The sequence below is a fragment of the Trichosurus vulpecula genome, chromosome 7 (assembly GCF_011100635.1).
Source record: "Trichosurus vulpecula isolate mTriVul1 chromosome 7, mTriVul1.pri, whole genome shotgun sequence".
Taxonomy (NCBI): domain Eukaryota; kingdom Metazoa; phylum Chordata; class Mammalia; order Diprotodontia; family Phalangeridae; genus Trichosurus; species Trichosurus vulpecula.
In genome coordinates this window covers 168603809-168624336 of record NC_050579.1, presented here as the reverse complement: position 1 = coordinate 168624336, position 20528 = coordinate 168603809, and positions in this window count along the sequence as shown.

Sequence of the window (20528 nt, the reverse complement as noted above, 5' to 3'; positions counted from 1 at the left end):
TTCATTTTTTCCTGCTTTTTAGTCCAACCAATGTGGCCTATTATGGATTGTTAGAAATGAAAATGAGTCAGAAATTATTAAATTCTTAAAAATCATATTTTTCTGGTTTCTATAATAGTCTCTACAGTTTTGGTGATCCTACATTCATATTATTTTTTTCTTTCTCTGTGGTGCTTTAGCTGACATTTATATAACATGGGGTGGTTTTGAGTAGGATGGAATAGTTTTGATATCTTAGTCATGTGACACTCACAAGATCATATGACCATAGATTTTGAACTGGATGGAACCTTAAAGGCCATCTGGTCCAACCTCCTCATTTCATACATGAGGTAACTCCCTGTTCATCATGAGGTTCTCCATGTCCTCAAATTTTCAGATGATAATTCACAAATTGCCTCAGATAGGTCCCAGAGCATTAGAAGGTCTGCACATTAAAGTCTGCTTTACAGAAAAAGAGACTGGTCTGTCAACACTCGAAAAATAAAATGTATGAAAGAAAAGGCGTATTACATGGACTATGAAATGTGCATACCCTTTGACCCCACAATACCACTTCTAGGGCTGTAGCCCAAAGAGATCATAAAAATGGGAAAAGCACCGATGTGTGCAAAAGTATTTATAGCAGCTCTTTTTGTGGTGGCAAAGAATTGACAACTGAGGAGATGCCCATTAACTGGGGACAAGTTGTGGTATATGAATGTAATGGAATACTATTGTGCTATAAGAAATGATGAGCAGGTGGACTTCAGAAAAACCTGAAAACACTTATATGAACTGGTGTTGAATGAGGTGAGCAGAACCAGGAGAACATTGTACACAGTTATAGCCACATTGTGTGATGACTGACTTTGATAGACTTAGCTCTTCTCAGCAGTGCAAGGTTCTAAGACAACTCCAAAAGGCTCATGATGGAAAATGCTATCTATACCCAGAGAAAGAATCCAGAGAAAGAGTCTGAATGCACATTGAAACATACAATTTGCTCTGTCTTTTTTTGTGTGTTTTGTTTTGTTTCTTCTTTCTCATGGTTCATCCCATTGATTCAAATTCTTCTTTACAACATGACTAATGTGAAAATATGTTTAGTATGAATGTATATGTAGAGCTTATATCAGATTGAATGCCATCTTGGGGAGCAGGGAGGGGAGAGAGGTGGAGAAAATTTAAAACTCAAAAGCTTGTGGAACTGAATGTTGAAAACTAAAAATAAATTTAAAAAATGAAAAGGCATATTACAAAGAGTTTGACATGCAGCTGTTAATTGAGCTAATTTATCTATTTATCAATTTCTATCACCTCTCTCTCTTTTTCTTATCTGTCATCTGTCTTAGAGGTGTTGTCAATAGCTAATGAGCAGAACCCAGAATTGAGTAGAGTATTAGGCTGAATTGCATTTGGGAAACTGGACAATGCTTTCAAAGATCCTCAAATCACTCATTATTAGTTAAGTCCAGCTTTTTAATACCAATATTCTCCAAGTGATACTATACAACTGAGTATCATGAATGGAATGCTTTAGGAAAAATCAAAACTGCAAGTAAGACAAAAGGGAAAAATGTGAGTGTAAATAGGTAGCAGCATATTTTCAATGGTGACTTGATTCAAGAAGGTGTAAAACACAGCAATGAAGTGGAAAAGAAGGCAATCTGGTTAAGCAGCAAGAATGAGAGGTGAGAAATGAAAAACCAAAATAGTATATTTATATTTCCAAAATTTTAAAAGAAACAGAGGAAGGTCTCACATGTGTTGAGTAGATCTTCTAAGGAACACTTATAGAAAAGTAGTAATAGAAATTTCATAAGAAGAGAAAGAGTGAGAGGATTTAATCTGTAACAATGAAAAGAATAACCACTCTGATGAAAATGTGGATCCATCGAAATACCACAGAATAGTTTAAATAAGAAGTTCTTAACATGAAGTCTGTCTGTGAACTTGGATGGGAAAAAAATTACATTTTCACTTCAATACAATTGTATCCTTTTGTAATTCTGTGTGTTTTATTCATTTACAAATACTATAGGCTTCACCAGATTGCCGAAGGAATCCATGACACTCAAAAGGTTAAATGATCTGCTTTAACAGAATGGCTAGATTGCCAGATGGCACACTAGCCAGTTATAGAATTGGAGTCAAGGTTGGTAAATGATCTTTCTTGGGATACTATCTTCCCTTATGCTGAGTTTATAGTCATATAGTAGAAAGGGGAAAATATACAATTATCTAGCACTACAACGGTGCCAGGAACCGTGCTAAATGCTTTACAAGTATTATCGTCTTTGATCTTCACAGTAACCTTAAAAGTAGGTGCTGCTATCTTTATTTTATAGTTGAGGAAACTCAGGCAGAGATTAAGTGACTTGCCCAGGATCCCACAGCTAATAAGTATCTGCGCCTATTTGAACTCAGGTCTTCCTGACTCCAGGCCTAGAACTCTATCCACTGTGCTGTCTAACTGCCTCAACCTAGCTGCGGTTAGAGACAGGTTTAGGTGGAGAGGATCTATGCATTTTCTCCCTGTATGTCCATTATACATGATATACAAAGAAAAGGTTCTCATTTAGCTAAAATTTGTGGCATTAGTCAGTTGAATTAAAAAATAGTTATGGTGAAACTATAGTAACAAAAACCCAAAATGATCATATATTGAAATTATAATAAGAGCCTACTTTAACAAATTAATAACAATAATATTCATGGTTACCTCTGTGTCTTCAACTGGTCTCTGGATGATGATGATGATGATGAAGATGATAATGATGGTGATGATCACTAGCATTTATTTAGTGCTTTGAGATTTGCAAAGCACTTTACATATGTCAATATACTTGATCCTCTTGACAATGATCTGAGGTAGGTGTTATTATTTACCCCATTTTACAAATGAGGAAACTGAGGCACAGAGAGGTTAAGTGACTTGCCCAGGAATGCTCAGTTAGAAAGTATCTATCTGAGGCACAATTAAAACTCAGGGCCACACCAGCACTCCTCCAGATTCAGTCTCAGACTTTGGATTCTTTCTTTGGTGACAAAGAAGACCAAAACATACAGACAGAAGAAGTTAACAAAGTCAAAGAGCCTACAACAAAAGCCTCCAAGAAAAACATGAACTGGTCTCAGGCCATGGAAGAGTTCAAAAAGGATTTGGAAAAGCAAGTTAGAGAAGTAGAGGAAAAATTACGAAGAGAAATAAGAAGGATGCGAGAAAACCACGAAAAACAAGTCAATGACTTGCTAAAGGAGACCCAAAAAATACTGAAAGATACACTGAAGAAAACAACACCTTAAAAAATAGACTAACTCAAATGGCAAAAGAGCTCCAAAAAACCAATGAGGAGAAGAATGCCTTGAAAGGCAGAATTAGCCAAATGGAAAAGGAGGTCCAATGGACCACTGAAGAAAATACTACCTTAAAAACTAGATTGGAGCAAGTGGAAGCTAGTGACTTTAAGAGAAATCAAGATATTATAAAACAGAATCAAAGGAATGAAAAAATGGAAGATAATGTGAAATATCTCATTGGAAAAATCACTGACCTGGAAAATACATCCAGGAGAGATAATTTAAAAATCATTGGACTACCTGAAAGCCATGATCAAAAAAAGAGCCTAGATATCATCTTTCAAGAAATAATCAAGGAGAACTGCCCTGATATTCTAGAGCCACAGGACAAAATAGAAATTGAAAGAATCCATCGATTGCCTCCTCAAATAGATCCCAAAAAGAAATCTCCTAGGAATATTGTCGCCAAATTCCAGAGCCCCTAGATCAAGGAGAAAATACTGCAAGGAGCCAGAAAGAAACAATTTGAGTATTGTGGAAACACAATCAGAATAATCCAAGATCTGGCAGCTTCTACATTAAGAGATCAAAAGGCTTGGAATATGATATTCTGGAAGTCAATGGAACTAGGATTAAAACCAAGAATCACCTACCCAGCAAAACTGAGTATCATGTTCCAAGGCAAAATATAGACTTTCAATAAAATAGAGGACTTTCAAGCTTTCTCAGTGAAAAGACCAGAGCTGAATAGAAAATTTAATTTTCAAACACAAGAATCAAGAGAAGCATGAAAAGGTAATCAAGAAAAAGAACAAGAAAAAGAAATTTCAAGGGACTTACTAAAGTTGAACTGTTTTGTTTACATTCCTACATGGAAAGATGACATGTATGATTCATGAGACCTCAGTATTAGGGTAGCTGAAGGGAATATGCATATATATATATGTTTATGTATACATATATATATATATAAATGAATGTGTATGTAAGTATATATGTATGTGTGTATATATATATATATAGAGAGAGAGAGAGAGGGCACAGGGTGAGGTGAACATGAAGGGAAGATATCTAAAAGAAATAAAATCAAATTAAGGGATGAGAGAGGAATATATTGAGAGAGGGAGATAGGGAGAGATAGAATAGGGTGGATTATCTCGCATAAAGGTGGCAAGAGGAAGCAGTTCTGTGGGAGGAAGGGAGAGAGCAGGTGAGGGGGGAATAAGTGAATCTTGCTTTCATCAAATTTGGCCTGAGGAGGGAATATGATACATACTCAATTGGGTATCTTACCCCACAGGAAAGAAGAGGGAAGAAGATAAAAAAAGAGGGGGGATGATGGAGGGGAGGGTAGATGGAGGTGGAGGTAATCAAAAACAAACACTTTGGAAAGGGGACAGGGTCAAGGGAGAAAATTCAATAAAGGGGGATGGGTTGGGAAGGAGCAAAATATAGTTAGTATTTCACAACATGAGTATTGTGGAAGGGTTATACATAATGATACACATGTGGCCTATGTTGAATTGCTTGACTTCTTAGGGAATGTGGGAGGGAAGGGAAGAGGGGAGAGAATTTGGAACTCAAAGTTTTAAAAACAGATGTTCAAAAACAAAAAAAAAAGTTTTTGCATGCAACTAGAAAATAAGATGCGCAGGCAATGGGGCATGGAAATTTATCTTGCCCTACAAGAAAGGAAGGGAAAAGGGGGTGGGAGGGGAGTGGGGTGACAGAAGGGAGCGCAGACTGGGGAACAGGGCAGCCAGAATATATGCCATCTTGGAGTGGGGGGGAGGGTAGAAATGGGGAGAAAATTTGTAATTCAAACTCTTGTGAAAATCAATGCTAAAAACTAAACATGTTAAATAAATAAATTTAAAAAAATAAAAAAAAACTCAGGGCCTCTTAACTCCAAGTACAGTGCTCTGTGCACTGTGCCACACCTAGTCCTTTCTTGGATTGTATAATTATATCTGTATACGTGAATTTAAAAAATAACACAGTTAAGGTTTTTGATGTTCTTTCAGTTCTGTATTCCTTTATTTGCCATATTTCATATGCTTTTTTCTATTCCATTTGTCATTTTAAATAGCACTGCAGTATTCTATTATATTGATAGAATATAATTTGTTTAGGCCTTCCCTAACCTTTGGACATTTTGACTGTTTCCAGTTATTTAAAACACCAGGCCTATTTTTAATATGTATATTATGAAGATGTACACAAAACATATTTGCAGTCTCTAAAATAGCTATAATTTTATTATAAAATTTATTGTACAATGCCATATGTAAGAAAGTACAATAGGCACTACAGTCTTTTTTGCTGAAAGAACTTATGTTCAGATTATATATGGTAAGGGGTAAAGGGTAAAGGGCTGCTGTATTTTTAATGTATTTTTTTTGCTTGATTGGAAGATCTTTCCCATCATTTAATAAGCCCATGTGACCTGCTTAAGCCCATGTGACCTGCAGCATGAGCCTAAATCATGAGGGTTGTGATGCCCTCTGACCCTGAAGAAATGTATATATACTCAAAGGTTAGCATTTTGCTTTGGGACTCACTCATGGGAAGAGTGCTTGTGTGATGTAGCCAGATGAGACTCTGGGTAGCCATTAAGTGGCATCCTCCCAGCTTTGAAAACCCAGATGTTGGTGCTTCTCTCTCTGGTAACTATATATGTATTGCTATGACAGACGGCTAGAAGCCCTGTCTGCTGATTTGTGTTATTTGCTCTGTTTATATAATTTCTGCTTGTAATTTCTATTTGTATTTGTTCTGAATTTGTTGACTTTTCCCCTGAACTAAGTGAATGGTATATATACATACATATATATGTGTGTGTATATATATATATGTGTGTGTATATATATATGTGTGTGTGTATATATATATATATATATATATACATATACACATATGTTTGATTGACCCCTTTAAAGTTACTCTCCTTTAGAAAAGCAGATCAAAGATCCTGTGCTAGTAGCCCTCCTGTGTGTTGGTGTTATTAGTCTTACACCCCCACAGCAGCTGCAAGCAACATTATTGCTACAGCTGCTTCTCAAAAATTTATTCTCCAGATAACGGAGATTATTTTAGGTAGCACAGGTCTTGGGGTGTTGGGCCTAGAGTTAGGGAGGCCTAAATGCAAATTTGGCCTTATTAGCTATGTGACTTTGGGCAAGTCATTTACTTTTTGCCTCAGTTTCCTCAACTGTAAAATCGGGATCATAATGGCATCTACCTCCTAGGGTTGCTGTGAAAATCAAATGTTATAATATTTGTAAAGAACTTATTAGAACAGTGGTTGGCACATAAAAGGTGTTACATTAATGATAGCTACTATTATTATTGTTGTGAGCATCATCATCTTCATTATCACCATCATGGTTTATCCCTTCAAACAGTAAAAAGCAATATATAGAGGGACTATTTCCCTATTTCCTGTACTCCTTATATGTTAGCCTCATGGCACTTAGTAAACTTGTAGTGCCTGAGTCTCACTTAAAGAATCACCCAAAAAACTATTTCCGGTTTCTGAGAACTCTGTGAGTTCATACCCTTTCCAACCATAAAGCTCATGTACCCATTTATGAGCTTATGTTTGCCAGCCAACAGGATTAGTTCAAAGCAAATGATATTTAAAAAATGGCCTAGCCGATAAATGACAAGAAAATATTACTATATGTATGTATTGAGCACACTTCCCCAGTTGATCACACTGTCAGTATGGTAGGGCACATATGCAAAGAACGTGTAGGCTCAGAATACATAGGCCTATTCATAAAAGGCACATATATAAGGAACATGTGTGACCAGAGACCATATTTAAAAAGGACATATGTCTGGAGCTAGCATAATTAGGGCACATGAATGGAGGGATGTCATATGAGACATATATGACTAGGGTAAAATATACTTCTGATGTTGCATAATAGCTTATGTTCTCTGGTGATACTGTGTTATTCTTTGTTACTCTCTGCTTGGGATTGAATTGGAAATTACATCTCTGATTTTTACTTGGTATTGAATCATCTCTCTTGGGTATTGCATTTCCACCCTCCATTGCCTTATTTTAACTGGTTTTGTGATTACTGAGTAATTTTCCACTAGCTTCTATAGTGTTTCAGATATTTAACTTCTTCATAGATAACTGCTTCTCTTTGCTACTATCTATTGAGATGCAATGGTTAGAAAGCCTCTCCTTGACAAAGGAGGTCTATCTCTCTTTTAATGAATAATTTAGGGCAGGGGTGTCAAACTGAAATAGAAACAAGGGCCACTAAATCACACATAAGGATCCCTACAAGCTGCATATTGACTTAGAAAACCATATATTAGTGTAGCTGTGTTCTATTATATTTTTATTTTTTGTTAACTATTTCCCAATTACATCTTAAACTGGTTCAGGCTGCACTAAGCACAATATACAAGTGTTGCAGGAGTTATGTGACCCATGGAAACATTGGACAACTCAAATTTAGAGTCATGAGCAACCTACCTGGGCAACCAGCAAAAGCTAGCCGAAGCCCTCAGGCTAAGACGGTCTATTTCTGGGTTATTTTTCTCCTTATGCTGACTCCAGGCTCTTCACTGGGGGTCATAAAATTCCTCCTAACTCCGGTCTTATCTCTTATGGTGAATCCCCAAACCAATTTTTAAGACTCTAACTAAAAAAAAAAAATACAAACAAAAATCAAAGAAAACAAAGCCTCCCTTGTCCCCATGATTCAAGAAATAAAAGGGCTAAGGTCTCAGTCTCCATCCTTTCCTGGATTTCTGTCTACATTTTGCATATCCTCCAGTAACAAAATGCCTGATTTTTCTGAGGCATTTTGGCTTATACAGATCTTAGAATTCTTCCTATACGAGGTGTTTAAGGAATAAGAAACAAATATAATCCATTCGGCAGTGAGGGACACAAAAATATATTTGAGTAAAAGTAACTGAATTTTGCACTCAATTGTCACATGATTTTTCATCACTTTTCCTTTGAGGATGAGAGAAGCCTTTTTATAAAACTAAAACAAACAAACAAACCAAAATTAGTGTATTTCAAGATAATATCTTCTTGACATGAATAGATTGACTAAAAACCAAAAATAGTTACACATTATATATATATTATATTATATATATTATATCTAATATATATTGGAAGTTATACAACTTCTAAACTCATTTGTAGCCTAATCAAAGTGTTTTAATTTTTTTTTTTTACTATCCAGTCATCTGATTATGTTTTCTCTGCTTTACTTGCATTCCAAGGACATTTCTTCATTCCTTTGATGTTTTTATATGTATTTCTTTTCAATTTTGTAATTGAATATCTGTCCACTTTGGGTAATATGGCACAATTTGAAAAAGGCACTTAACACACAAAAGAGAATCTGTCCATGAGGGAGGAAGGGTTACTAAGCTTCAGGGAACAATGGGATTTTGTAAAATAGATAATGGAAACTTTGCAATGAAAACTGAGAAATGAAGAGATCGAACAAGACCTGAGATTGAAAACTTCTGGCTTGGTGATTGAATTGGGAGAAAGAACGTCCTCTCCTGCCCTCTATCAGTTGATAGATAACCACAGGATATATACATAAATAAATATGTAGCATTTATACATGTACGTGTATGTATATGTGTGTTTCTTTGTAGTTTGTCATTGTTATTACTTCAATTATGGCTTAACCTCTGTTTGCCTTAGTTTCATCACCTGTAAAATGGGGTTAACAATAGTGCCTACCTCACAGGTGAGGATCAAATGAGACAATATTTGTAAAGCATCTGATACAGTATCTGACACATAGTGGGTACTATGTAAATGTTATTGATGATGATAAAGATAATGATGAAAGAAATGTAGGGGAGAGTTGAGTCAGGTACAAGAAAGGACTTAAGACTAAGGAGATCTGGGAAGGAATTGGGGGTGGGGGGAAATTCAATCCAATAGACATTTACCTGATACCTACTATGGGTCAGGCCTTGTGTTAGATAGTGGGGACCTAAATACAAAAAAAGATAGCCCCTGATCTCAATCAATTAACAAGAATAATTACATTATTATGTGCCATGCATTTTGCTAGGCACTAGGAATGCAAATGAATAAATGAAATCATCTCTAGTTGGAAAGAGCTTACTTTCTTGTGGGGAATACAAGTACATATATAAATATATACAGAATAAATATAGAAGGAATAAATACAAAAACACAAGGTAGTCTGGCAGGAAGGTCACTAGGAGGAAGGAGATAAGAAAAGGCTTAATGTAGAAGGCAGTATTTGTGCAAAGTCATAAAAAAGAGGGATTCTATGAGGAGGGAGTGTATTATAAGCATTGGGGATAATCCAAGTAAAGACACAGTCTGGGGTGTCATCTATGAAGAACAAAGAGGGCCAGTTAGGGTGGATAGCAGAATTTAGATGTAGGGGAGAATAATGATTATTTGGGGTCATGTTATGTAGGATTTTAGAATATAAACGGATGCGTTTAATATTTGAAGCAATATGGAGCCATTGAAACTTATATAGGGCATAAGGGGAAGGAGATAATGCACAAATAAGTCAAAATAAGGCAATCTACGAAGATATCCAAAGGTAAAGGTGAGAAGTGAGTACTTTCTAGGCATGACAATAGCTTGTGTGAAAAAATAAAGACGAGATGGAATGGTGAGTTTGGAGAAATCAAGTATTCCATTTTAGCTGGAACAGATTGACTGAAAGAAGGAATAAGATGGAATCAGTATGGAAAGGTTGGTTGGAACCAAGTTGTGGAGTGCTTTAAATGCCAGGTTGAAGAATATTTTATTTTATCCTGGATTCAGTAGGATGTCACTGAAGGTTTTCAAGCAAAGAAGTGATATGGCCTTAGAAAGATTATTTTAGCAGCTGTATAGTGGATGGCCTGAGGAAAGCAATGTCTGGATGCAGGGAGACTATTTAGGAGGCAATCCAGGTGAGAAGTGGAGGCCACTAAGTTGTGTAGTGGATAGAGTGCTAGATCTGGATTAAGGAAGAGCTAAGTTCAAATTCTAAGTCAGACACTTTGTAGCTGTGTGAACCTGGATAAGTCATTTAACCTCTATGTTCTTCAGTTTCCTCATCTGTCAAAATGGAGATAATCATAGCACCTATTTGTAAGGGTAAAATGAACAAATGTTTGTAAAGTTCTTTGCAAACCTTAAATTGCCATATAAATTCTCACTATTATTGTTGAGGGCATGACCTAGGGTGGTTGTTGTGGAAAGGGAAAGGAGAAAGATTCAAGAAATGTGGAGGTAGAATCAACAAAACTTGAGAACTGAGTAGATATGTGGGATGAAAGAGAGGGAAGAGTCAGGACGCCTTTGATATTGAGAACCTGGATGGAACTTTTGTATGTATGGAAGGGTACTGGTACTCAGAACAGAAATGAGAAAGCTTAGAAGAAGGATGGGTTTGTACCTGTTGGGTTTAAGATGTTAATGGGACAGCTTGAGGAGAACATATGCAATTGGTAGTTGGTGACCAAGGACTGGAGCTTAGGAGAAAGATTATACTTGATATATAGATTTGAGAACATCTGCATAGAGATCACATTTGAACCTATGGGGAAACCTAAACACCGGAGCAAAGTCTCACTAGTGCCATGCTAGTTAAAACTCTACCCGAAATGATTCCCCCTTAAATATCTACTCTTCTCTCTCTCTATAGTTGACAAGGAATGGACCTTAGGAGAAAGATTATACTTGATATATAGATTTGAGAACATCTGCATAGAAATTACATTTAAACCCATGGGGAAACCTGAACCCTGGGGCAAAGTCCCACTAGTCTCATGCTAGTTAAAACTCTACCTGAAGTGTTTCCCCCTTAAATATTTACTCTCCTATTCCTCTTTGGTTGACTAGACGTTAGTTTCCTTTATCATCAAGCCTCTCTGCCTCCATTATTTCGATTTTGAGAAATTTCACAAAGAAATGTTTCATGACTAGAGCTCTTAAATATTCATCAATATAACCTTTTAAATCTTAGACTCTGGAGGCTTCAAATAGGGTTAAAAAGATAATCATGTTTTATAAAAGTTAGAAATATGCACAACCTTCCCTTCTCTGAAAATACAAAATCACTTTAGAAAAATGTTTAAAGTTGGTTTTTCTTCCCTTATGACTCTAAAACTAAACCTGCCTTTGCAGGCAAAAAATGATTTTTTTTGGATACAGTTAAGAGATGGTCAAAAAAAGGAGATTTAATGCCCTTAATTTTAACTATGAACATGTAGCTCCACTATATATTAATCTTTTCTATCATTTTTATTATCAAAACTTAAATTGTCACAGAATGTCAGACACATTTTTATGTCTCTCTCTATGTGCCAGGCAGGTAGCTGACTCTTGCTCCCCAAATATATGTCATTTTCTATGATGAGCAACTATTGAATTTGATCTGAGATGTAATAGGGGACTTAGCACCTTCTTCCACAAAAGAGTTTCTCAATATAGCCTTTGCTTTTATCTGCGTTGGGGAGCTGGCCTGAAATCTAGGGGAAATAACAGCTTTCTATCTCTTGAATTATGACTTTGATAGTACAGTAAGGTTAAAATCTTGTCTCATTCCGTCTTATTAGAGCTAATATCTGTAACCCTTCATCTATTTTTTTGCCATGGCAAACATCCCATATAGATAATATGAAAGGTATTTCCTATAGTCTTTACATTAAAACGGCAACTATTTAGTAGTATGTGTTTTTTGGTTTTGCTCCTCACAATACAACAGCATTCAAAAATTGTTGCACTTGATACCTGGGAGAAGGAATGGTGGGGTCTAGTAAGGGAAGTTCTGGACAACTCACATTGCAACACATGTCTTCCATGGATAACTATTGTCACTGTAGGTGCTACTCAAACTTCCCATTTTTTTTAGTTGCAGAGGTATGTGAGGTTTCTTTCTGGGTGGGAATGAGGATAACTCCAGTTATAAAGATATCTTTTATTGGGACTAAAGTCAGCCTAGGATGTTTCCCTCCCCATTATGGATATTACAAAGCATTTTTTAAATGCCAGCTTGAGAACAGCACTACGCTAGGTAGTATACAGAATGATCATTTGGAGATAGTCACCACTTCCTCGATGATTTAAGAATCTCAGCTATTCCAGAGACCTTCTTACAGTCTCAGCTGAGCATGGTCTTGCTGGGATGCCTGTAGTCTAGAGACAGAACATTCTTAGGCATCTGTAAATGTCATTATGTTTCTCTGGGTACTTTGTATTTGTACTGTAGCTATTCCTGGGAAGCATCTTTCAGCTTCTAGAGATTTATAGGAAGTCCTCTTAAAGGTCACTTTACGTCAGAGTGAGCTATAGGAGGTTACCTAAGCATGTCTGTGGTCCCAGCAATGAGTATATATGATGCTGTTTTCACTATTTCCATTTTCTCTTTGTCCTACGGTTCCCCTCTTTTCTCTTCTCCCTTTTCCTTCTTTTCTCCTTCACTCCCTTCTCTTTTTCTCTCCTGCTTTTTCTGCCTTCTTTCCTTCCTTTCTTATCCCCCTTGTGTCTTCTTTACTTCTTTCCATATTACTGTAGCTAATGAATGAATGGATGGATGGGTAAAAAAGCATTTATGAAGCACTACATGCCAAGCTAAGTGCTAGGGATACAAACATGAAAACAAAGACAGTTCCTTCCTTCAAGGAGTTTACATACTAGTAGGAAACATAAACCACATAAATGGGGCTGGTGGCCAAGGAGGGATATTTTGCTTTGGAACAGTTAAAGGGATGGTGAATAGAACCCTAGAGAAGTCAAATGACACACCCTTTCTAGAAGCAGTGACAGTTGATTGGATTGTTTCTACTTCAAGGACTCCAAAGTTGTTGTTGGGGGTAGTGGTTAGAGAAAAGATGGGCTATAAAGTGAAGAGTCAGGTCAGGAATAAGCATCCATGTATCCATCCATGGTGTCACACTGCCTGGTGCTCATCTAATTGATATTTGCCAGATGGAGGAAATGAGAACAAAAATGAGAATTTACTCCGTAGGCTTATAGGATCAAAGATTGAGAGCTATGAGGGAATCCAGAGGTAATTTAATTCAATCTCACTGTTTTTGCAGATGTGGAAACTGAGGCCCAGAGAGGTTGTTGTCTTCTCTAGCTGTATTTGGCTGAGCCTGACTCAGGGTAGTCTCCTAGTAGTTTTGGCTCAATATTGGAACAAAATGAGGCAGTTGTAGGTCATTCAGCATTTAGCAAAAAGAGATTCGCTTAGATATTTTAGGAGACTTGGAAAGGAAAGGCATTGAGGACACTTTGAGGTGATTCAGCTAAGTAAAATTCCCTTGTTTGAATTACCCATCATGATTTACCAGCCGAGCATCAATGTCCCTGGTGTTCCTGTGGCTGCTTTCAAGCAAAGAGGAAGTGGTGTCAACAATTTGAACTTTTAGTTCACTGAGCCAACCACGTCTTGAGGAATGGATGAAAAGGGTTAGGATATTGCTCCGTCCACACTAGACAATACATTGTTATAGAATAAGTCTGTAAGACAAAGTTTCGATGTTCAGAAATTTTAAAAATATCCCTCTGGGCAGAATTGGTTTTAGCTAGTGTATCGCCATATCTAGTTTTACTTTCTAATTAGGGAAACCATCTGTTTTATATTGCCATCCATCAGGAAATAAGGTGTATAGTCCTGACTCTGCATACATACTCACTTAACTGTGCGCATGAATAGACCTAGGACCAGCCAGATTTTGTCATCACACTAGAGTTTTTGCTTGTGCTGGTCCCTACAGGTAATGGTAGCCACGGTGGTAGCAGGACCAATAAATGTAAAGCCTCACAAGAAAACATACCCGGTGATCAAACTCTCCTTTTTCCCTCTTCAACATTATTATTCCACAATATGTCTGTTTGAAAACCCTGAAGAGTATAAATTTTTCTTTCTCTATGTAATTTTGCTTTTTTTCACATAGGAATGTTCCTGATATAACCTGAAGCCTGAGGGTGGGATTGAATTTGTTTAAAAAATGTTTTTTAAACAGTAAAGATTTGAGAATCCTGCATTCACACATTTTTCCAGATTAGCATTCACGCCCCCTCTGCCTTTGTTAAATTTTCATGTATACGTGTGTGTGTGTGTGTGTGTGTGTGTGTGTGTGTGTATGACATAGTCTCCTGCTAAGAAATGGACATAGAAAAGGAACGTAGCCAAATTAAGTGAGATTGGCTCCATCTATATTGTGCTGGCTTGCCTTGAGAATTGTTTCTGATTTCTGGAGTAGCACTCTTCCCATCTCCAGTTAAAATAGATAATAGATTATACTCCTCATTCCCAAACTCAAAACATGCTTCCTAAATTGCTTTAGTAATGAAACAATCTATCTGATCCTGACAAATAGAAGCAGTAATAGAATATACATGATAGGAATATATCTTGGGTTTTTCCAAACAATATTCAGTGTTCTTGAAAGCTAACCCTGCTTTGGAGCAGAATTTATATGTATAGTTAACACATTTTTCCCCCTGAGATATCAGTGTGAGAGAGTGGAAAGAAGTCTTTCTTTTTCTCCCCTATCCCATAACATTATTATTAATATAAGGAAACACTTGTTATTCATAACTAGGGGTATATGTGTGTATATATATATACATATACATATATATATATATATATAAAATTTCCTTTATAGATGTATCAGGAAGGAGATTCTTATCTCTAGGCCAATAACTTTCCTCTGAACCTCCATTTAATTGGACCCATTGGATACATAAAGGAAGTATTGCAGAATGGATAGGGTGCTTAGCTTAGAGAGAAGACCTACATAGCTTAAAATCTGATCCTTACTAGCTGTATGCCAAGTCATAACCTTTATGTGGTTCTGGCAACTTACTAGCACCTCTTTACTAGGTAATAGATGGGCTATATTCTGACTTGGTGGAAGGAGTGCCTATATCAGGAGTTTTCTATGTTGGTACAATAGTAGATCCTTTTCACAGCCATATGTATTGGCTCAAATAAAGAATTCATTAATAAGAGTAGCAAAGTGCCAATGTATCTTCACCATTGTATCTGTCTCTTAGCTCAACTAAATTGCTAACTCCTATTTGTGAAAAATGCTCTGCAAAACTGCCAAAGTCTGAATAAGGATCCCTGCTGTTGGGGTGTCATCATCTCCAAGTGATTTGAATTACTTCTGGTGAATGATGTTCTAAGCCTTCAAAAATAAGCAAGAATTCAGGTCACACTGAATCTACAGCAGAGAGCTTTGTTGAGGAGACATACTCAGGACAGAGGACAGAAAAGTAGGCTACCTAATGGGAGGTGATTGTAGTTATGTGTGAGGGTCAGCTAGGAAAAAGAGGAAGCATCAGCTCCTTTTTGCCTAGATAGAGCTGACTCCACAGCGATTTGTGTCCACAGAGTTTCGATGTCAGCACATTCTCTCCCTCCCCTTTCCAGATTCACTCGTCATATTAGTCTAAAATCTGTCCATCATTTACCCTACCCCCTTTTCCTCCAGCTCAAACTAATCACCTGACTCATACTGCAAAATTGCAATCTTCAATAAGATCCTAATAATATTCCTCCTTTTCCAAAAAAAGCTCTCTCATTAGTTGGTGTTCCCCTAATCAATGAAATAGAAAGATGAGGAGCATTCAAGCACAAATTATTTGGAATAACCTTTAAATTGTCAGTGAGTGTGCTTCTAAAACTCTAACATCATTAACATTTGGACCTGAGGAATATTTGATTACACTGTTCTCAGGGCCATGCTCTCAATAAAAACATACTTTTCTGTGATTCTAATTCTAGATCTGGAAGGGAACTCAGAGGCCATCTCGTTCAACTCCCTCATTCAATAGATAAGAAAATGGAGGCCCAAGGAAGTGAGGATGGCAGTGTACTACTCTGGGAAGAGAACAATCTCTGGATCCAAGTGGCCTAGGTCCAAATCCTTTCTTTAGTACTATTTGGATTTGGCCAAGACATTTAAACTCCATAGGTTAACCTCATATGAAAAACGAAGGAGGGGGACTAATTGTCCACTGAGGTCCTTTCCAGCTCTAGAGCTATGATCCTGTGAAGTGAAGTTACTTGACTAAGCTCCCACAGCTTCTAAACATCAATGGCAGTGTTTGAATCATAGACCCTCTTAACTATATTGCCAGCGTTCTTTTCACTGCACCATGCTGCCTTTTCCTTTTCTTCATCTTAAAACTTCAGATGACTTTTATTATATCTCACTCTATTGTTATTTGGTGGAAACAATGAAAAAGTATCATATCCCAGACTGTACTACTAGAATGGAATTCCGTTACATGTAATTCATCAAAAAGTCAACTTGCAAGTCTAGATTTCAGTATGATGTAGTTAATTTTCTTCTTTAGTTGCTCAGCTTGGAACACTTTATGCTTCTTGTTATGCCCAGTTTAAAATTTTGATTTCATCTGGTTCTTATTTTCATTGTTTTTGGATTTGGAATTAGGATTAAATGGTTACAGGGTTAATGCCCTTCTGAAATATTTCTTGATGGAATCTGCTGAAGAGGCTGGATCTCTGTACTTGGCTGTTGATTCTGTCTAAAATGACCTCCCCACCAACTTTGTCTAATTCGTACCCATCCTTCAAGTCCTTGCTCAAATGTCACTGACTCCATAAAGTCGTCTCTGATTCCCCCCAGAGAGAATTAATCTTCCCCTCCTCAGAACTATGTACTGAAATACTTAAAGCATCTGGGATTTTGTCATTGTGAGGAACTACCTTATACAGGAAGGTTATCTACCGATTCAAAACGCAACCTGTCTACACTTTACAGGGGAGTGCTCGAGGCACTTACAAGTTAAGTTACTTGTCTAAAGTCACACAGCTAGCAAGTGGCAGGAAAAAAATTGGAGGCATATCTCCTTGAGAGGTAGTCCAGGAGCTTCTCCATTTCACCAGGTTGAACTATGTAATCCTTGTTTTCTCCTCTCTCACTGAACTTTCATGTACTATCTTATATTGTAGTAACTTGGCTGTGTCATCTTTACTAATTCTCAAGGTCTTTAAAGGCAGGAACCAAATCTTATTCATTTTTGTATCATCATGGCACCTGGCCTTGTATCTAGTATGTGGTCAATAAAATAAGTGTTGAATGAATTGATGATTTTTTTAAACTGGATCTGTGAATTTATTGGTATAGTGAGGTGTCAGTGGGAAATTCTGTTTACCATTTGCAGAATGGCACTTTCTCTGTAGTTTCTAGTCTTAGAGACTTACCTGGGACACAGAGATTAAGTGACTTGTCCAAGGTCACATGCCCGGAGAAAGAACTTGAACTCAAGTCTTCTTGACTCTGAGCCCAGATGTCTAGCCACTTCTCTGAGCTACCTTTTTAATGAAAAATTACTTTTTCTTTTAATACTTAAGGGCTGCTCCACCTATGAAACTGAAGCTTGAAATCACAATGTTTTCTGTGATTCCTCCTTTCCCTTACCTCCCATATCTAAATCTTTTTTGTTGTTGTTGTTGAAAATGAAAAGGTATTTTTTTCTATTTTTTATTATTAATTTCACTTCATTTTACCTGTAAACATTTTATAATTCACAATGGCATGGATAAATGTTCATTGTTACTTGGTGTTTTTTTTTTGTGAAGCTTGTAGTGTAAACACATTGACTTTTAGAAGAAGATGACCATTTCAGTGCTATTTAAATGAAAGAAGAGCTGTGTGTTCTGCATATAGTAGGCCCTTAATAAAAAGATGTTTGCTTGATTGAATTAACACTGGAATAGTACCAATCAATAAAACAGCATGAATTCTATAGCTCCCAGTAGAGAAAAGTACCTCAGAGCTTACAAGATGGCAATTAAGCTTTGTAAGCATGTCATGCCAAATTGTAGTTCTGAAACATTTTTTTATGCAAAGTATGCTAAATTTATGGGTTGAAAGATTTGTAAGAACTATACAAATCTAAGTCAAAATTGATTGTTTCTAGTGAATGCTTTTTAAAGCCCATCTATGATAAAAGGGGCAGTTTTTACAAAGTCAGAACTAAATATTTGCTAATATGATAAAAAGTTTGAACCATTCTGGTCAGTGACATTTGGTACTAAACAGCATCTTCCAAGGCTGCTTCTGTTTCTCCTTTTACATGTTTACTCCTCCAAATCTAGCTATATGTATATTTCCACAGCCCTTTTCACTGTATGCCCAGAAACATTGACGTAGTGGCTTGTAGTATGATAAATGGATGGTGGTGCAGTAGACAGAGCACTGGGTTTGGAATCTTCATGAGTTGAAATCTGGCGTCAGGACACTTACTACCTGTGTGACCCTGGCAAAGTCACGTAACTCCGTCTGCCTCAGTTTCCTCATCTGTAAAATGATTTGGAGAAGGAAATGGTAAACCACTCTAGTATCTTTGCCAAAAAAACCCCAAACGGGGTCAGGAAGAGTCAGACACCACTGAAGTGACTCCATAATAGCAACAACAAAATAGACAATTAAGTAGAGACTCCCTTTTTATTGTCTTTGATTTTTGATCAAAACTATCCAGAGACTTTCTTCTTATTGTGTTATAGGCCCAAAGCCTACACACTCCATAGGAAGGTCTGCATTACTTGGTTTGTTTTGCATTTTATGGTCATTCACAATGTTTGAAGAGATAGTAGCATGGTATGGTAGATAAAGGGCCAGTTTTAGAGTAAGGACCTGGGTTCAAATGTTACTCTGATATTCCCTCCCTATTGGATTATGGGCAAGTCACTTTACTTCTTAGGCAAATCTCTAAGATTATATGTTATGGATGCATTGTTGTCTGTATTGGTGGAGGGAATTTCCAGGCCTGGAATTACCGTAAATGATAAAATCACAGGCCCAGATGCTCTTTTCCCATGAAATCCTTCAAAGATGCCTTGCTGTAGCATAATAATACCCTTAACTTCTTGAAGGTTGTCTAGGGAAGTACCAGCTTTTTTAAATCCTAGCAGATTGAAAGGTCTTTAAGCATGGACCTAGAGACGGGCTGTGCAAAAACTAGTTTCATTAAAAGAAGGTTGGCCATAGGGTGATGAGTTTTTTCAATTCCAGAAGACTTGTATACTAAGGCCTGTTGGGGGCTGTGATCAGGAGTACTCACACTATGAAATCATAGATCCTTTATAACTAATGCTTGAAGTAAATGGCCCCTTGATCAGGTTTTGAAAATCTTGTTTTCATACAGTGATTTTCTTTGTAAAGACAATTATTGATATAAAATTTGACTTACATTATAAAAAACATGTTCTTCAATTCAATTGCTACTCTTAGCAAATATCACATTCTCTTTATCATATTAAACCAGGAATAACCGTGCGTGGCAAGGACACTGACTAGGAGGACCAGTTCAGCAGGAAATAGTGATCTTAAAGCCTGTGGCTCAGGCAAAAGCTTTACTTAGAGTATTTGGGTCTCTTGGTTTGTGTGAGGACTAATAGCAACAGTCAGAAGGTGACTGGAGAAAGAGCATTGAGTTAAGCTCACTGTCCTCCATGTACTTTTACCAAGCCTTGGAAGTAGGAGCAGAATTTCTGGCAAAAATAATGGATAGATGCTCAGTTGGAGATGGTTGTTGCAAAGAGACTGATAATACTATATCAATGAGCCTCATTAGGATAAACACAGGTGATGAATAGTCTGTGGAGACCTTTATTGTCTGTTTGGCACTAACTCCTCTGTTATTCTCTTTCTAGGCTTTTGCTCTCTTGTCAGCATTAGGTACCCCACCCCCTCTTTTGTTTGCTCTTCCATCTGTACTCCTCACACCTTTTATCTTCTCTCTCTACATTCTTTTGGTGATTCCATCCATGGCCATAGCCTCAAGTGCCATCTATGTATTTCAGCGTCATAATTTGCAAACTGGAAATTGTGTCAGAGACCATCTATATAAATCCATCATTTAACCCTCAGGTTAAGTGACTACTCCAGGTAATAAGTGTTGAAAATCGTATTTTAACCCAGATCTTTTGGCACCAGAGCCAGTGTCTTTTTAGTGTACAAGGCTGCCTTGGCCTTCTCTAACATTTTTTTATATAACTTCAGACTCTCATTTCCAGTTCTCTGCTGGACATATTCTCCAATATGATAAGCTACCCTCTTAAACTTAACATGTCCCTTTCTACTCTTATCTTCTGAACTCAATGTATTCCTCTTGATTTTTGTTTTTGTTAATAAGAGCATGATTCTCCCAATCACCCAGATGAGAAATGGATTTCGTCTTTGATTTCTTTCTCTACATGGCCCTTCTTTCCCCT